We start from the raw sequence: 12,976 nt of genomic DNA on the forward strand, positions 1-12,976 counted from the left end.
AACAGAGATAGAGAATAAAATATAGGCATTACATTAAAAGACATCTTCATTAAAACTTAACATATTTTTCGATAACTTTATCCACATAATTTTATGCTGATTATTCTATAACTGATATTTTTTAAGAGAGTGTTTATAATATAACGAAATACCGTAGTGTTCCGTGATTTATTACCAAGCATGTGAACACCTATTTACCCCTGAATATCAAGATTAACACACATTTGTATCCAGCCACGTCTCTTGGAGTAATATAATATTATATCTAAATAAGAGATTTAAGAAATCTAGGTCACTGACTTTGCAACAAATTATTTTAAGTCCTTTTGACGTTCCACGAAAACAGTTGTTCTTCCTGACCATCCTTACGATTCTAAGATAACATATATGCAGGCGGATCGGATACTTTTCCATCTCTGAATGCTTTAAATAGCTTTCTGTTAACAAAAAGTTTCCACCCTTGCTGTCTCACTGAGTTACCATTGCTGTCTTGGGTTTCGATCGTATCTTGAAACGCTTTTTGTGCGTCTTGACTAATCTGTGGTCGATGCATGCTGATGCCACGTATGGCGTTCTTCAGGGCCTTTATGTGTCCTGTTCGTTTGACTTTTTAGCTAACCTTTTCGCGGCCTTTGTAATCCCGCGAATTTTTTGCGTGATCTGGACGGTGCGCTCTCACACATTTCATGTTGGAAGTAGTGTCTAAATCAGTTTGACTAAGGATTCGCAGTCTTCATTCACATTCTCGTCATGAGTCGGTTCCGGAATACCGTAAAATATCAAATTATCGTTCATAGAACGCCTTTGTAAATCAATGATGGAATTTTCTAACTAAAAGTTACGTTTCTCAAACTCAGCATAGCGTTTGTCTATGTCATTCTGTACCTTCCGTAGATTTTTCACTTCAACCCGTTTGTCTTTAATATCCTTACGCTGCTGCTCATGTTCAACACTTAGAAAGGAACATTTTTCAACATCATTGACTTTTTTTCAGACCTGCTAGTTTAACTTCCATGTCCGACAATTTTACATTTATACTATTCACAGTATTTTTCAACTTTATCAGATGAAGATTTCAGAGTTTTAATGTCATTCATGAATTGTAGAGAGCCCATGCTGGCGTCTGTGTTTTTACTGGCGTCGCCGGCGTCGGTGGTGTACCATACATAAACGGAGGATGTTGTTGTATTCCGTAATTTAACATTTGGCTAGGTGATGTCATATTGGTAATGGGATTCATATTCATATTGCTACATAATGGCGTAACTACAACACTTTCTTTCTTATCTGTGTTATCTGATAAAACCCTCGTTTTTTTCAAGATTACATTTTCTTTTGTTAACCTGGTTGTGTATACATCGTACCTGTATATCGCATGATTGTCCCGTGCATAATCCACACACATTGCTCTCTCTTCATTCAAAATTGGCGAATTTGGTTTTTGTTTTTTTCTTTTTTTTTCTTGCCAAAATTTCAGAATTTTGATTAGTTTTTTCAGATGACAAGCACGTTTGTTGTTGTGCCACACATGTATCTAAAAAATGTTAGAAATTTATTACCACAAATCACTTAAAACTCCATTTAAACTCCACCCATACATTCATGTCTTCACTACCTAGCAGTCACGTGGTGAAATAATCGGAGATTTTTTTTCTATTTCAGCTAGATATTTTAGTTTTGTTTAACCGATTACTGAAATTGCTATGTTTCCGTATAATCTCCGCGCAATGTCCGTAAGGATTTCTCCCTGCCCTCCCCCGAGTGCCTGAACAAAAAATGGCACGATGCTCGTATATAATGTGAACACATACGCCGTAGCCCGTAGCCACCTATGATGCCCCAAAAACCGCAAGGAAAATCATTGACTAATTTAGCGCCCGGGTCAAATGTAAATTAGGCATAAATATTAAAATGTATTTGACAATATATATATTTTCAACGAAACTATTGATTGTCTGTATTCAGAATATTATAAATGATTTTCATATGCGGTGATACAAACAGCCACGTTGCTAAAAATATAATTTCTGATGTACAGATAGGTAATAATGATTAAATATTTTCAAAATAACATGATTGTTCTGTTGATTTTGAAGATACTTACCCGCTTTCTACTCCATTTCCAGGGTACTTATATTTCAAACTTAGAGCAGCTTTTAAGAAAAGCGCACGTCTCCCACAACTGCCTAATCATTTAAATAGTAAGTCAGTCTTTATATACTGTTTACTCACTACAAATATACCTTTGAAGAGTAAAAAGGCTGATTTAGGGTAATTCAGGTGTCATAATTCTGAAGTGCCTAGGGCGATTTGGCTTGTAATCAAACTTTGCGAGGACTTATTTTGTTTAAATTTGGTGAGAACTGAATTAGAAATGTTCGACTTAGAGCGCGGACAACAGTGAAAAGGCCGATTTTCGGTAATTCAAGGGCCATAATTCCGAAGTGCCGAAGCCGATTTGGCTAGTTATCAAACTAGGCTGAGGACTTATAGTTAATATGGTAAAACATATTTTGTTCAAGTTTGAAGAAGATCGGATGAGAAATGTTTGACTTTGAGCGCGGACAATAGTAAAAAGGCCGATTTTCGGTAATTCAAGGGCCATAATTCCGAAGTGCCGAAGCCGATTTGGCTAGTTATCGAACATGGCCGAGGACTTATTGACAAACACTTTTGTTCAAGTTTAATGAAGATCGGATGAGAATTGTGTGACTTAGAGTGCGGACAAGATTTGTGACAGACGGACACACGGACGGACGGACAGACAGGAGTAAATCAATATGTCTCCCACCACACAGTAGTGTGGGAGACATAATGACTAAGATCCAAATGTTACAATAAAGATACTCAAAGATAAATTCTTTACCAAGATCATTGGAATTTACAGGGAATGTAAAAACTGTGTTCTGTCTGTTTTATCAATGTCATGGAGCTTATAATAAAATATCTACGACACCCATTATAATTATAATTATAGTAATTAATAAATTGAATGTACTTAATTGTCCCAAATGACATGCGGATAAAATCAGATTATAGAATTTGATATTCTTTAGCGTTTAAAGGAAACGTAAACCATAAACGATCAGTTGTTTATGCTAAAACAACGTGTCATAAATATCATGTTGCATAAAATTTACAAGATAGAATGGACTGTGGTCGTCTCGCTTTATGTATTATTTTATTATATGGTATGTTCAGCTACAGACCCAGTTGATATGCTATCTTGATAAATTGTACAAGTACGAGGGTCACTTTAAAAATTATGACAATCTCGAGATTTTTTTGGAAGTTTGACAGGAAAGAAATTCTTGTTTAATACGGATGATACATCAATGACTCCTTTTTATTTTATGCTTACTGGTGAAATACTGAAAAATATCAGTGAGATATTTCTCTATATCACTCACAGTGCCGAACTTCTTTTTTTCAGATAAAATTATCTCCCTTGAAATATATTCTTTAATTAACTCCCCTTGTTGCATTTATAATTGCTGGTATCCTATTATAATCCTAACATTCAAGCCATACAGGAGACATATACAGCTAGACAATCCTATATAGGACAAGCTAGCTATAATAAAATTTGCAATTTAAGAAATAATAATGCTCTAGAAATGTTACCTTCAAAGTTGGTTGCTTGGCTTGGCCTTGCCGTTATGTAGCTATATAAATACGTCTTTCCTCCACTTTTCATCGGTTCCTCACTATCGTATAGTAGATTTTACTGGCGACAGCACATTTAGTTGGTTGTTGTCTTAGTTTATTATCACAAGACATCAACTCAACCTTACGTAATATGCCAGCATTTTCGTCGAAATTCTTCCCCACCCAGCCAGTTGTGTTCCAAATTCCATCATATTGTGAGGCTATTCTTTATGCTATACAGCTCCTAGACCAAGATTTCCATTAAATCCATGATGATATTTAATTCTGCAGCTTGATTTTCCAAGGACTTTCGGATATTCCCCAGCTGTTTACGTTTTTCGGGTTGTTTTTTAATCTGACCTTCAGCGTTTGTAAACAAAGCAGGCTTCCGGTTATTTAACGAACTGACGGCATTGACCGAAAAGTTTTAAATATGCTTACGTAACTACTGTCTGTTGGCCGCGGATTGTGCATTTTTTAACAAAATATTTTAAATGCAGTTTTTGTTTTCAAAAACAAAATGGCGTCGTGTTGATTTTACGGACCTAATCACCAATATTCGATATCAATGTGCCTGAGTATCCATGGTAATTTAGCGGATGCATCATACGTAACACGGTAGCCTAAACAAATCCTAATATAACCATAAAGTATTGGTCTTATTTGAACATGTAAGCATGTAATAAACAGAAAATTCGTTGATCTGCACCAATTAGCATAAAATAAAAAGAAAATTTGTTTGTTTGCAGTGTGATATCGAAATATATCTTCACCGATAAGGGAGACAATTCTGATATTTTCACTCAGGCTCCGCCTTCGTGAAAATATTCAATTGTCTCCCTTATCGGTGAAGATACATTTCGATATCACACTGCAAACAAACAAATATCCTCTATATAATCCTGCAACGTTTAACTGAAAACTATCGTACCATTTTGGAAGTTTTAGTTTGTATCAGGTGTAGTAATTCATACTAAGCAAATTACATGCTGTTTGAAAAGTGAACAGAAATCTGAATTTAGAGCGTATATGAAATTAAGTTGTTATTTTGAAATACCTGCAAGGCAGGTACTCAGAGCATACTTCATATAGGAAGGCTGTTTTATCTGATAAACTGTTTCCGTGTGTAAATTTAAACACAGCCAAGCAGTCCTTAAACACAGGGCTCGTCCTGGCAAGCCCAAAACATACATGACGTCAAAGAACATTGCTGCTAAGTGCAAGATGTCAGTTAGATGAAGACGCCGGGTACACGATCTAGCGTTTTTTAACATGTCAACGGGGAGAACTCAGTCAACGGGGAGAACTCAAGTTAACCGTGGTGCAAAAGGCCAGTATGATCAAAGGTGCTAAAGAATCGCTGAAAAAGTTCTACAATTTAGATAATGGCACGATTTCACAGTTCCTACGACGAGATGAGACCTTGATATACTTTTATGAGCCGCAGCATCGCGTTGACTGCGCTGACAAAGTAATAAAAGCTGTTAAATGGAATGGTCTTCACAGTTTCCAGTTGATCCATAACAGCATTGCGGCTCACAAAAGTGTTATTGTTCAAAAGTTTCTGTGAGATGAAAAAGTAAAACAAATAGATCGCAAATTAACAAGATCTGAATTAGTTGTTTTCTTTTCTGAAGCCCAAATGAGTCTGTGCTTTAATAACAACAACAACAACAAAAAAAAAAAAACACATGTCGTTTCTCAATTAGATATCAATTCGTTCATACGTTATAGGTTTACTTCAGATCTATATTGAAACGTTTTTAAATATCTTCAATATCTTCCTTCCTGTATTTAATTTTTGATTGTCCAGATCATAAAAGTGCAAGTATTCCGTGCATAAAAGGGGGCGCATTGTAAATTTGTGAAAAACATGAAACTTGACAGTAGTAGATAAATATAATACGCTTTATTTAAGCCTGGGAACGGTTTGTGGAAATCCAAGATGGCTACCATAGTTCGCAGTTTAATAAGAAAATAGTAAAACAAGTTTGCACATAATGCATAAAGTTTTAAAATTTAAAGTCTTTACACAGGTTGTGAACAATTTTCCAGCACCATTGTCATTATTATTAGAATAACCCTCGTATTGCAATACCTGAGGCCTCGAAGTAAGAGCAGCAAAAAACCATGTGCATTGTATGTAGGATGAGGAAGCTTACGCAATGGAGAAACTTGGTTTTATATAAATGATTCATATATTCATACATTCTTGAAACTGTCAATGATTTTAATTACTTAGGTATTATTCCTAATTAAACATGAACCTTTTGACTAAATACACAGACTGTATGGAAATGGGCTTAACAACCTAAAGAAACATGATGCCTTACAAAGAAACACTTTGAAGTGTTTTATTTCTTTAATAGGTATACATTAAACAACGATTGCAAATTATTCCAGACAATAAAAACCTTTACATGTTAAATTTTAGAACACTGTTGGTGTGATATAGTTGTCTTGTAATGTTGTTATATAAACAATGGGGTTGATGCCAGTTATATAGCTAAAGATATGTACAGCTGAAACGCTGATAAGAAGATACTATGCATTGTTATTTTTACATTGAAAATAGTAGCGGACACATTTAGTAAATTCTAACATATAACGAAAAACTCGCAGTTTGTGAAAATTGCTTCAACCCAGGTATAGTCCCTAGCTCGCGGATTTTGCTTTTTCCGCGATACCACCGGCATGGGTGAAAATCGCGATGATTTCTTTCACATTGAACGGCTACTAAAGTGTGATAATTCGCGATAATTTTATAAGACCCCGCGATCTAATATTGATAATGTCCACAGCAACTCCCGATGAACAATCTCAGCGGGTCGCGCAGAATTGCGATGGATCACGGGCAATCACCAGCAGTCGCCGCGAAATCCAGGTAAGGTTTGCTAAGGCGCATCTTTATACACTTAAAATAGAGAAAGTATATACTTTTTTCAAAACATAGGTTTGAAGTTAAAAGCTTTGAAATGCAGGCAAACGTCCATATTTTATATTTCTCAGAAATACATATATGTACAATATTTTAACCAGAAGTGTTTAGTTATGAGCATTTGATATTTTCATGTTAAAGAACACTTTGTGATCAAGGAAGTGTAACTCTTCTCGGACATGTAGAGAAGAAACATCAAAGGAACATAATGTATTGGATATTTTCTCTTTAGGTGTATTTCATTTTATATTCAACAGTAATCTGGATTGCTAAACAATTATCCATTGCACTGTTCGCTATATTTATAGAACATCTGGAACAGTCAGATAACCTTCGAATACATGTTGTAACCGAATGCAAATATTTAAGCTCTGACCGGGACTCAATCCCAGGACCTCTCACACGTATGGCAGGCACTCTACCACTTCGCTATAACAGCAGTATCTATAGCTAGACTACATTTCGTGAACTGGACAAATTTTGTGACAATAACGTGTTCGGAGTACTCCGGATTATCGGCGTATCGACTTTGACAGCTAACGGCAATTTTCGTGTAAAGAAAAACTATAATCTAATTCTGCCAATATTTTGTCAAAACTGCCAAAATTTCTCTGGTGGAATTTTCAGAGCATGAACTTACTATAATTGCCCCTTTGGCAGCAGGCGAACGGCATTCGAGAGGATTCCAATCGATAGAAAATTACAGTTTCAAACTACACACCTTTCTGTATCACGTGAAGTCATTAGCATTCGCTGTCAGTCAGTATTATGACTAAGACTGACTGTCATTCAGTCTTTCCAATGATTCTTAGACACCGATCCATTGTTTACATTTTACTCGTTACCGGTGCACTTCTTAAATCCACTATATTTATAAAAATCAAAGTACACGAAGATATTTTTACGGTCTCTACTTAAAAGGATATAAGGCACAATTTGCAATTATTAGTTAATTGCCAATATCTCAAACACAACTGCATGTATCTTTATAGAATTTCACTTTTATCAAAACTTAAATGCAATAATATTTATAATGATTATTGTACTTTAAGAAAACTTAGACTATAATAGGAAATAAATGCTTCAACTTAGGTACATGTAAATATGGGTTTTTTTATAAGAATTTCATGATGAACACCATTTTAAGAGAAACGTGGTACGTAATTTTCACATTAAGGGCAAAATGGTGGCTGTTTCCGGAAATTAGGCTAAATCCTGATTTTTAAGATGTTCCCTAAAATAGAGAAAAGTAGAAACTTCACAGGTCGCTCAACACGACAAAAACGAAAATGTTGCAGGCTCGGTTTGATTGAGCCTGTTCATGGGCGGTAGTGGAAATGCATGCTACCGTCCACGCCCTCTAGCCCCGGGTTGAGCAGAACTCAACATTTACACATGCTAAAAGTACAAAAAGCAATTTAGAGACATCCGCAGATGTATTCAAACGGCGGTGAAAATGGAACCTTCAATGATACACGTGTTGAGGCGTGTAATTCCATGAAGAGCGACGTTTGGTCCCCAGATGAAGTAAAGGGTTTGCCCCAAACGAGAAAACAATGGGCAGAACTAAACAAACTGGAATTTAGGAAGGGGATCTTAGGTTATGGAGCCTGCGTATCACAGGAACTGTCAAAAGACAAAATTAAAAAGCAGCCACCATATCCAAGGGGTGATTAAACTATACCCAAGCCTATGAAAGCGGGAGTATTGGAACCACCCAGGCCGAAATGGTCATTTTGAGAAACTAAACAGTACCAATAACACGACATGAAAGTCGTGCTGAACGATCTGAAAAGATCGAAATATAACAGCCCTGACTGAATGTACGGGGATACTTTTTACGGCCGCCACACGGCACAAACAACGCTGCTGTGAAAATAAAATAGAGAAAAGTAGAAACTTCACAGGTCGCTCAACACGACAAAAACGAAAATGTTGCAGGCTCGGTTTGATTGAGCCTGTTCATGGACGGTAGTGGAAATGCATGCTACCGTCCACGCCCACTAGCCCCGGGTTGAGCAGAACTCAACATTTACACATGCTAAAAGTACAAAAAGCAATTTAGAGACATCCGCAGATGTAAACATCGGTTTCGCATGAGGGACATTATAACAGAAATTGACGGCTTTTCGAGAACTTACAGCTGTTCCTTGAAAAGTAATAGAAATATGAAAAGTAAGATAATAACCATTCTATCAAACTTTTGCAAAACTGTTGACAATTGACTTATGCACAATACTTTATTGTAACCAAATGATTTCGAAACCTTAGACATTTCTTACAGGTACGAAAGTAGTAATTCACTAGATATGCCTCGAGAGAGACGATTACACCATGACGTCATTTGCCATTCGTTTGCTTAAGAATAGTACTGACATTCTTTTCCAATTTCTTTCTAGAATTTATCTTTAAAAATGTTATCACTTTTTTCATATAGCTAGAATCCTCTCATTAAGGACTTTAAATTGATAAGTAACTTTGAGCAAACGGATGACGTTCTCTCTTCACTGCAAAGAAAAAACACTTTCTCACCAACAGTTGCGCCTTGCTATCTTCCAGTGAAAGTTTTTTCACGTTACCTGAGCTCTCTTTTATATACGAAAGTCAATGTATCCTTCCATCGCATTCTTGTGTCTTTATGTCGCATTGTCAGTTTCGTTTTGTCGCTTTGGCGCGCACACCAAATCAACAAACAAAACTTTCTAAATTTCGTTATAGTGCTTTGATGTGTGTGCCAGCACGAAATAAGGAAATGTGTTACATAAACCGCAAGCAAGCCAACGCAACATAACGAAACGTTCTAAATCAGCCACCATAGATAAACAAACGACAGACTTTACACCTGACGACATGCTAAAGATTTTACGTAAATAAAGATGAAAACATCACACGAAACATTTGAAGACGAGTGTCAGTTGTTATCATCAACGAAATGAAACATGTATGTTTTAACGAACTGAATACAAAAAGACAATGTCAGGTATTAAATAAAAAAATACACATCAGTTGACATTATCGCGGCAATGTTATTCGCATGTATTTATCATGTTTTTATAAGTCAAAATTTTTTCGGGAACATTTTACAATAATGTTGATCAAAATGCCTGCTTTAATAGATTATGACAAATTAACAAGCAATCATATAAATAGAAGGATAATAGGATGGTGGTATTGTTATACTATTTTCCTGTCATCGGTTACCGAAACCCATACTTTTGCTGCCATACAACCCTACTATCGCATCGCAATCCTGCAATCCTATTATCCTATCACTGCCATCCAGCTATTCCGCTTTGATTATTCGGCGATTGTAAGCTATGAATAAAACAGGGTTCCGTAATATTTTTTCTGCCATGAAATATTTGTCTGCTCAAATTTTTGTTAAGCGTTAAATAGATAGTCTCATCTGAATACATCAGAAGGCTGGCAAAGATTTTTGCAATGAAATAATACATAGAAAATTAATGAAACGCACCTGCTATAATTTGATTTCTGTAATTTTTCAACATGTTTTAATGTTAAGCAAAAAATGAAATTTCAAGTTAATTACTATTTAAAAATTAACAGAATAGTTGCAACCTTGGAGCAAGGTTGCTATTTTTTTTGTTTGTTGTGCTGCCAGCAAATATTAGAGCTTTTGATAGCTCTTATGGCATTTGTTTTGTTTACAACGAACTGATGAATTAAGCATTTAGTATTTAAGTATATATAGCAACATGTTTTAGTTAATTACTATTAAACAATCAAATATTACACTATATGTAAGACAACAGCACAGTGTAAGCGATCTCTTGAAAGCAAATATATAGTGCTTTTTTTCTATTAAACTTCAAGCTGATTTCATTTGTTCTAAGGCCAATTCCTGTGGTCTTTCAATGACAGTACAATTGCGTCATTTAGATACGATCGTGGGGGTGAGAATGTCACGAATAAACATCCATTGAGAATCTTCTACAAAAAGATACAAATTATAACAAATACTTATAATTTATCAAAGCTATGATTACCATGCAAATTTTAATCGAATGTAAATTTAATTTGTTTCAAATCTTGTTCACTTTCGTTTTGCCGATCGCCGTTTCATTAGAGTTACCACCCCCTTTATGTTTTTGAACTAAAACATCAAAATATCCTGATTTCACAAAATAAATCAAAATGAATAATATTCAAAACAAAGTAAAATCACATTCGCAAGGTGCATGCCAGGTATAAGAGACTGATGTAAATTATAAGTATTTGCTATAACTTGCACGAACGTTGTTGTATTTATTAATGGCTGTTTAGTCGTGACATTTGCATCGACACGATCGTTTCTGACTGACGCAATTGACAAATCTGGTCATTGTTTAAACATTTATTCCTCAGAAATGAACAATGACATATAAATGATCTAAACGGGAACTGATAGGTATATTAAATGAGTGTTGGTGGCGTGCAAATATTTGGCCACATTGGTTTTGGTTGAAAAATAAAAGAGCGTGGAATGAAAGGCGACGTAAAATACGTCACTGTCACAAATGCAAACCTCGGAATTTTGAACTGAAGTTGGACAATATCAATGTTTGTTAAATCAGTTTGATGGAGAAATGTCACATTTTACATTCAGGCACTGATTCAGTAGATATCAAGGTTCTGTACATTTGAACAACACCCAACTACACATTCAGGAAGATTACCTGTAAGTCTCTGAGATGTCGTCACTCTTTAAGAAAAGAAGCCCGACATATTTCTGAATTTTCTACGGGGAAGTTTGTAATTCTGCCAGGTTAATTCAAAAATCAAACTTTATTTCCGGTTTTCTCCACCTTGGGTACTTTAGATTCAAAAACAATGTCAGATCTACTGTCAACACTTGAGAATCTGTCTAGAAGTGCCACATCAACTGAAGCAACCATAATTAATGCAGTGTTATTGGATACGGCTGCAATTTTGAACAGACTGAAAACAAGTGCCACTAAACATTTCATGGAGTAGTCAACATAGGTACTTAAGCCAGAATTCTCAACAGGTAAGACATCGTATGGGACATCAACTCTTGAGAATCTGTCTAGAAGTGCCACATCAACCTAAGCATCAATGATTTATGCAGTGGGATTGGATTGGGCTGCAATTTTGAACAGACTGAAAACGAATGCAAGTAAACATTTCATGGAGTAATCGACATAGGTACTTCAACCATAATGACTGTAAAGGCCAGAATTCTCAACAGGTAGGACGGAAAAGGTGCGACAGAATCATTGTGTTAATACTGTCGGAATGGAGCTGTTCTACAGACACGTCCTTCCTACATTTGCAGCGGTACTGCAATGTAGGCCGATACTTAGCATAGTCGTCTGTCCATTTCCTCAATTATTATTTTCAGAATATTTCATCACTTACTGAAATAAAAGCTTAAAGCTATACAGGTCGCCCAACTCAATAGAAATGAAAATATTGCAGGCTCCGTTTGATTGAGCCTGTACATGTACGGCAGTGGAAACGCATGCTAACTTCCACGCACTCTAGTCCATTGGTAGGGTTAGGTTATGTTTAAACTAAAAGGGCAGGTTAAATCTAAGGCCAGTCGATGAGAGCAGAAAAAAATACCTACATAACCAACTAGGGCTGTACATGGATGATTAATCCATTGGAATTTACTGTGACCTCTCGTAGAAAAACGAGATCGGGTATGCATTTCCGTATTTAATCCATACCTTTGGACTTTATGGCAACCATTTTGTATTTTGTTGGTCTTATTGGATTTATTAACCCAATTTTATAAGTGTAAAATTGTTTTAATGCATAAATTACAAATACATATACTGCAATGCAAAGTTCTACAAATGTCACACAATATACCCAACTGACGCACGATTTTCATGGAAAATTCTTTTATGGTGGCCATCTTGAATTTTGTCGGCCATATTAAATTTATTTATCCAGTGCCAGTTTCACAATTGTTTGAGGGGCGTATTTTGAAGAATATATACATGTACTATCAAGTAATGTATGGAACAGAAAAGAATATTTTCTCACTATGCGCAACTGAAGTTCGATTTTCATGGAAAATGGATTTTATGACATCCATCTTGAATTATCTTGGCCATATTGGATTTGCTTAACAAATGTAAGTGTAAAAATTGTTCGAGGAGCATACTTTACAGTCGCATGTACTAACATGCAACATTTCGAAACTGTGGCACCATATGCCCATTTAAAGAGCGCTTTACCCGGAAAAATGATTTTATGGCGGTCATCTTGGATTTAGGCCACCAACTGTGACCTTTTCCTGTTTGCAAATACAGCTCCTTTGGCATTTAATATTACTTTATACTATAATGCTAAAGTTCATTATTTTCTCCTAATATACAAAATGCCAGAGCAAATATTTATTATGGCGGACATCTTGAA

The sequence above is a fragment of the Mercenaria mercenaria genome, chromosome 5, assembly GCF_021730395.1.
Source record: "Mercenaria mercenaria strain notata chromosome 5, MADL_Memer_1, whole genome shotgun sequence".
Taxonomy (NCBI): domain Eukaryota; kingdom Metazoa; phylum Mollusca; class Bivalvia; order Venerida; family Veneridae; genus Mercenaria; species Mercenaria mercenaria.